The 7,790-nt window shown below is 31.8% G+C and overlaps 1 pseudogene; it reads left to right on the forward strand.

The window, feature by feature from the left end:
• Positions 1–419: 419 nt before the first annotated feature.
• On the forward strand, positions 420–3,511 carry LOC112034153 (cationic peroxidase 1-like; annotated as a pseudogene).
• The last annotated feature ends 4,279 nt before the right edge of the window (positions 3,512–7,790 follow it).

Here is a 7,790-nt window from a genome sequence, read left to right on the forward strand (position 1 = left end):
CTCTCAAAAACCAAGGCATGCATAATTCCCTCAGCTCTGGTACTTTAGAATAGTAAAAGTTCTTTAACAACCTTCGAAGGGTCTTTGGCCGGTATCATACCAGTACTCTCCTAAGGTTTTCTTTGTTTTTGTTTCACAGGCATTGTCTCGAGCACATGAGGACCGTGTGACTTATTGACGATTTTCGGCATCATCATTATCCATTTTATTTTATTCTCTTGGCCCCACTTACTCAAAAAATGCAATAAAAATGTTTATAGTATAAATTATATACATATTTATTGCGTTAAAAAAAAAAAAAAAAATTTATTTTTCATTCTAAAGGTTTGACTCGGTGCATATGAAAAATGCCATGCCCGGAGATCTGCTCTTTGTATAAAACTATAAATACAGGAGAAGTCGAGTGCATTAACCACACAACAAGCTAGAAAGCCTTCTTCTTTATCTGCTTCTTTATATCATTATCATGGCTCCCTTATTCTCGATCCCATCAGTTCTCACTACCAAAATTAAGTCCTGCCTGCTATTTTCACTTCTTGTGGTTATGGTTTCTGCTCAGTTGTCCTCAACTTTCTATGCAAATCATGCCCTAAAGCCCTTTCCACCATTAAATCTGCTAAAGACTCTGCAATATCAAGTGAGGCACGAGTGGGAGCATCCTTGATTCGCCTGCACTTTTATGACTGCTTTGTTAATGCAAGTCACCTTTAACTCTGTGTGTGTGTGTGTTTTGCCCCTTAACCATTATCTTATCTACAAGTACAAATGTTTGCATGTTTGGTGCATGTGTTTTGGGTGTGTTTTTTTTTTTTTTTTGAATAGTTTTGGGTGTGTATTTTAAAAGGTAATATTAGAAATACGATATTTTTCTAATGAACTTCTTAATTTATAGCATGTTATGATTAGAACATCACTTTTAGTTAGATCTATTATGGGCATCGCTTTTAGTTAGATCTATTATGGGCATCGCTTTTATTATACACCAATTACAATAAATTATATCAACTATTGTGAATAATTTTTTTTTAAAAAAGTTATATTGCTGAATTTATTTATATTTAATGCATGTAGAAGATGTGTCATAGTAATATTTAGATTATAAAGTATTTTAACATTCAAAAATGCTATTCGGCAGTATGAATATAATTACATGTTTTTGCGGATATAGAGGTTCAAGCACAAAGTAAACCCAACGTACATAGATTGATGATTAAAGCGGATAATCATAGCTTGCACAACAATATTTTTTGAATCAAATTTATACTGTCTTGCTATTACTATAAACAAATCCATCTGATTAGAATTATTTTTCTGCAAAATAGTACTCTTCATTTGAAACAAATCTATTTCAGTAAACGGATAAGTCACCTAAAAAAAATTTCTTCTTTTTTAAGTATGAGAGATATTTGGGCCCTTCACTACAATTTTGTTCATTTTTAGATCCTTGTAAACTAGATTGTTTAACCTAATTAATTAACCAAGTGAATACTTAGATTTATTATTCAAATCTAGGTTAAAAAAAAAACAATCATATCATGCAAAGCAGCTGAAAAATAAAGAACAAAATGATATGATGACCCAGAAAAACTAAACCACTAAAAAACCTAGAAAGTATTTAACCTAGTTATCCTCAAAATAAAAAGCAAATCCACTATGAAAGAATTAAAGTTTGTACAATAGAACTTAGACCACTAACATTCTATTGCTACCTCAAGTAAAAATCTTACTACCACGACCCCATGATAGCTCTGAGTTCACAGATTACTTCTTTCCTTGATCTTTGCAACACAAACACCCACACTTCCGATTAAAAAAAAAAAAAAAAAACCCACAAAAAAACACAAACTCTCCTGTTTGTGACTCCAAGACCACCCTTAAAGGTTTAGATCATCAACACCTTTAATGACTAGAGAAGGTAGCAACTTCTACAATACCAGATCTTGATATTCTTCAAGGAATAACACCGGTAGAAGACATGAGAGAGCTTTGGGTACAAAACCCTAGATCTACAAAAAGAGGCACACTCTTCTCTCTCTAAAAAGTCTCATAATAACGTGCTTAGGGTTTCCTAATCATTTTTGGGCTTGAACTGCTGCTGGGCCGAACTTAAAATTCTACAGAGTCGTATTTCGATCAGTCGAGCCTGTCTCTCAATTGGTCGAACCAAACAAATTCTGAAATCTCTTTTCTGCAACTTGCTTGTTCTTGGACCTTAACTTGTAGTGAATACTAATGGGTAGGTTCCTTAGACCTCACTTTTGCCTATGACCAACAAAAACTTATCCCTATCCAACCAAAAAAAAAAAAGTCCCTGTTAACTGTTTAGTCTACCTTGGCTGGGCTTTTATAATTTTTTTTTTTTTTTTAAAGAGATAATTACAACATGTTGCTAACTCCGCAACTCGAACTCTTTCCTCCATAAACCCCCAAGCACTTTGTGCATGAAAATGTGTCAATTCAGCTATAAGGCCTTTGGCTTATAATTTTATTATATTTGATTTATTTTTCTTATTTGTTATAGACAGGTTTTTTAAATACTTGTAGTATATTAATATAATTACAAGTCTTTGTCCTCTTCGTTGAGCCATATCTATTTAATTTATTTTGCTTATTTGTTAGATATTAAAGGCCAATAATATAGTTTCATAAGCCATATAATAAAGTCATTCAAATGTTATAAGAAACGTAAATCATAAATTATTAAATTTCATGGAAATGGGAGAATGATTCTAATTGAATATATAAGAAACTAAACTATATTGTGTTAATGGAATATGAACCTACCTCTCAATTTTGTGGAAAAAATAACATGTTTATATAACATTTTGTAATAGGGATGTGATGCATCCGTACTCTTGGACAAAACAGCAACTAAACCAGGAGAGAAAAATGTTGGTCCAAATCCTTCACTAAGGGGATATGAAGTAATAGACACGATCAAATCTCAATTGGAGAATTTGAGCCCCGGTGTTGTATTTTGTGCTGATATCTTAGCCGTTGCTGCAAGAGATTCAGCTGTTGCTGTAAGAAAGAACTCAAACTTTTACATTACTTATTATTTTTAACCAATAATATTAGGTGATCCTGTGAAGAGTTTATTTTCTTGAGTTTATTTAGTTTAAAAAATTAGCCAAAGAAAGTATAATGTTACATAGAAAAAGTAAAGTTTTAAAATACTATATATAAATCAAATAAACTAAATAAGTTAAAAATAAGTTGTGGCTATAGACCAAAGTTTTCTTATTATTAAAACCTTGTTCTTTTGATGTCATTTTAATCATATTATTGGTTTTAATTCAGCTGAGTGCACCTAATTGGTATTGGACTGTTGATTTGGGAAGAAGAGACTCTGCCACAGCCAGTTCTGCTATTGTTACTGGCAACTTCCCGCTTCCAACATTAAATCTTATTGGCCTTATCAGCGCTTTCTCAAAAAAGGGTTTCACTGCCAAAGAAATGATGGCTCTATCAGGTGGGTTGAAATCTTAGTAACTCTAATTGTAGTGTTTAGAGTCTCATATTTAGAGCTCTAGCTTAACTCAATTCGTAAAGTCTTGAGTGTTTTACTTCAAAGGACGGAACTTGATTTTACCTATTATAAAAAATAAATAAAAATTTAACATATTTAGGGGGGCCCCTACTGTTAATCTAGTTCTGCTCTTATGAATCTACTTATTACCATACTTTATACCAAACAATGAATCTACTTATTACCATACTTTATACCAAACAAAAAATTGGACATGTGATTGATAGAGAATAAATTTGAGTATGGAACATATGATTTTTTTCTTCTCATTAATCAAGGAACTTGATTTTTTTTTCATCTCGTTAATCAAGGAACTTAAGTTTAAATCCTACAAACAGGAAAAAAAAAAAAGCAAATAATGTCTGGAATTGATGGTAAACAGTAATTTTTGTATAGCAGATGCTATTTCAAGTTATATGATACTTTACAAAAAAATGCCTTGTATGAAATGACACCCACATTATTCTTATACTTTGTCTAGGAATTCACTCAGTCGGCCAAGCACTTTGCAGAAACTTCCTAACCAGGATTTATAATGAAACCAACATAGATTCCCCATAAGCAACTTCATTGAAATCAGTTTGTCCAAGCACTGGCGGTGACAACAATCTTGCCCCTCTAGATGTAACTACTCCAACAACCTTTGACAATGCTTACTACACGAATTTGATAAACAAAAAGGGTCTCTTGCACTCGGATCAGCAACTCTTTAGCGGAGGCGCTACTGATTCCATAGTTACCACTTATAGCAACAATGTGGGAAACCTCATAACAGACTTTGCCAACGCAGTGGTGAAGATGGGAAGACTCAGTCCACTCACAGGCACAAGCGGCCAAATAAGGAAAAATTGCAGGAAAGCCAACTGAGTTAAGGCACTAGAATATGTTGTTTCGGTGTCCATTTTTATTGTTCTTCACTTTTTTCATGGTTGAAAAAATAATGACATTATTACTCGTTTAAATTAGTTTTCTATTGTCAATTTTGAGCACAAGTTCAGATAAATATTGGCATGTGTTTGACAAGAATTGTCCATCATGCATTGTATATATTCCCCGATCTTGGCTCAAGTGGAGTGACTAATTATATATATATATATATATTGTAGTATTAAATTCAAATGTTGGGTCGAATTGTGATTCCTTATAGATCACCATGTGAATAAGTGACCGGAAGTATCAATTTGTGTTGACAGTTGGCATTCATATCTTTTTTTTTCTTTTTTTCTTTTTTTTTTTCTTAATAATTGAATAGTTGGATCTCTGTTGTAAACACTAAGATGCGCCACACTTAAGATGTGCCAGCATTTCATTGCCTCTTCTCTAGAGTTAAAGAGAACTTTTCCCCCCTTTTGTTGTTTGTTTGATTTTTATTTGTGGACGTTAGTGAAGTTATGTTTTAGTGTTACTATGCTTGACTAGTTATGCTTGGTGGTAATGTTGCTACGGTAATTAGGATCTAAGCATGATAATGCTTGGATGTTCTTCTGTTGTTCAGAAAGTAATCATATGATAGATCTTGAATTATCCTCATTAATGTCATGCAAAACTATGTTTGTTGTTGCCAATCCTTCAATTCGTTTATTTTAAATTAATTGTGTGCATATGAAATGGAGAGAATTGTATTCAGGGGCGGAGCCACGTTAACCATTAGGGGGCCAAACCCACCCCCCACCCCCCAAAAAAAATTTTAAAGCTTCTCTAATTGTAGGTAAAAATAGGTCTTTCTACTATTTATTTAAGAGCTTGCCCCCTCCAAGAGAAATGCTTGACCCCCCCTCCAATGTGTCAGCCATAGAAGTTCCCTCACCCTAACTCCCTTTTTACTTTTGTGTCTTTGACTCTTTTTCCATTCCCATTCCTCTTTTAAGTATGTAAGCCACAGGGATGGCTCAACATAATTTGGGGCTTAAGGCAAAAAATTTATGTGGAGCCTTTTAATATGTAAATATTAATTAAACAAAATTATTTTATACTAATCAAATTAAGGTTATTTTGATACATTAAATACATAAATAATACCAACTAGACTAATGTTAATTTCATATAGAAAATTAAATATCATAGTTGAATTATAAATATTAATAAAAATAAATATATATATATATATATATTACAATTGAAAATAATTAATTTTGAATTTTTATTTGTGGACGTTAGTGAAGTTATGTTTTAGTGTTACTATGCTTGACTAGTTATGCTTGGTGGTAATGTTGCTACGGTAATTAGGATCTAAGCATGATAATGCTTGGATGTTCTTCTGTTGTTCAGAAAGTAATCATATGATAGATCTTGAATTATCCTCATTAATGTCATGCAAAACTATGTTTGTTGTTGCCAATCCTTCAATTCGTTTATTTTAAATTAATTGTGTGCATATGAAATGGAGAGAATTGTATTCAGGGGCGGAGCCACGTTAACCATTAGGGGGCCAAACCCACCCCCCACCCCCCAAAAAAAATTTTAAAGCTTCTCTAATTGTAGGTAAAAATAGGTCTTTCTACTATTTATTTAAGAGCTTGCCCCCTCCAAGAGAAATGCTTGACCCCCCCTCCAATGTGTCAGCCATAGAAGTTCCCTCACCCTAACTCCCTTTTTACTTTTGTGTCTTTGACTCTTTTTCCATTCCCATTCCTCTTTTAAGTATGTAAGCCACAGGGATGGCTCAACATAATTTGGGGCTTAAGGCAAAAAATTTATGTGGAGCCTTTTAATATGTAAATATTAATTAAACAAAATTATTTTATACTAATCAAATTAAGGTTATTTTGATACATTAAATACATAAATAATACCAACTAGACTAATGTTAATTTCATATAGAAAATTAAATATCATAGTTGAATTATAAATATTAATAAAAATATATATATATATATATTACAATTGAAAATAATTAATTTTGGATATAAAACGATGCATAGTTAAATAAAGTTGTAATCTAATTTTTAATTTTATATTTTGATTTTAAGAGAGAGAAATAGGTGTTATTTGATGTGTGGCTTTGTAGAACATTAGTTTTCAAAAATTAAAGTCTCAAACTATCAGGAGAGATTAATCTATAATTGATGATTTAACACATTTGCATCATCTTTTTGAAATATTTTAGGGTTTCAATTGAGTTAAGGTTCTATTGGTCTCATACTTTAAGAGTCTTGATAAAAATGAAAAAGAAAAATGCACTAATTAAAATAACTATAAAATGTTCAAAATATAATGTGACATTGTCTCTCATTGATGAACTTCATTAATTTAACTAATGAATATTTATATCACTTTTTTTGTGATTAATAACATGGCAATTTGTAAATCAATAATAAAATTTGTAGTATCATTAACATCACTAATAAAAAAAATGTACAACCTTAGAAAATATATATATATATATATATATATAATTTTATAAAAATTTGAGCCTTTAACTATGGAAAATTGGGCCTTTTTTCTTAAGGAAAATTTTGTTTTTTGGTGAGCCTTAGGCCCAAGCCACCTTACTTGTGACTTCGAGATCCCACTCAAAGGTTTCAGATCACCACTAGATGTTGATCCTGTATGCAACAAGTTCTACAACACTGGATCTTAAGATTCTTCAAGGAATATTGCCAGTAGAAAGCTTTAGAGAGTTTTGGGTACAAAAACCCTAGATTTACAATTGGAGGCACAATATGCACTCTTTTCTCTCTAAAACCTCTAAAACCCCCATCTAGGGTTAGTTTATAATGTCCTTTAAATACTGGAAAAAATGGATTGCGATTTGGGTTTCTAATGGACAAGTTATCGGCTTTTTACGTTTGTTAATTTTTGCTGATATGTGACTTCCGATCGATCGAGGGAATCGAACAGCAATCAAGAGAACCAAATTTCAACTCACTTTTTTCATCCTGAACTTGAGTTTTTTTTTTGTCTTGGACTTGAAAGTACACTATTCTAAGTCAATAATACTTACCTTTTGTCATGGTTTGCTAACACTACATACTCTAAACCTAACAAATTCTTTAGAACAAGTTATAAAATAAAAATTATTGAGACAAAGTAAAAGGTACATCAGCATCCAGAGATACATAAAAAAAAAATGATGAAAAAGCTTTCCTTAGCACTAGTTATTGCTATTAGTTTACCCACATAATCTCTATAATTCTCACACTACTACACAAGTACAACGTAGGTCCTTGAAATTTTTGAGATATGGTCTTAGTGAAAAAAGAATTATATAAAATTATATTGACACATGGCTTACCAAGGCCGGCCAAGCCTAGGCAAGTTA

Source organism: Quercus suber, unplaced genomic scaffold (genome assembly GCF_002906115.3).
Source record: "Quercus suber isolate HL8 unplaced genomic scaffold, Cork oak 2.0 scaffold_358, whole genome shotgun sequence".
Lineage (NCBI taxonomy): Eukaryota > Viridiplantae > Streptophyta > Magnoliopsida > Fagales > Fagaceae > Quercus > Quercus suber.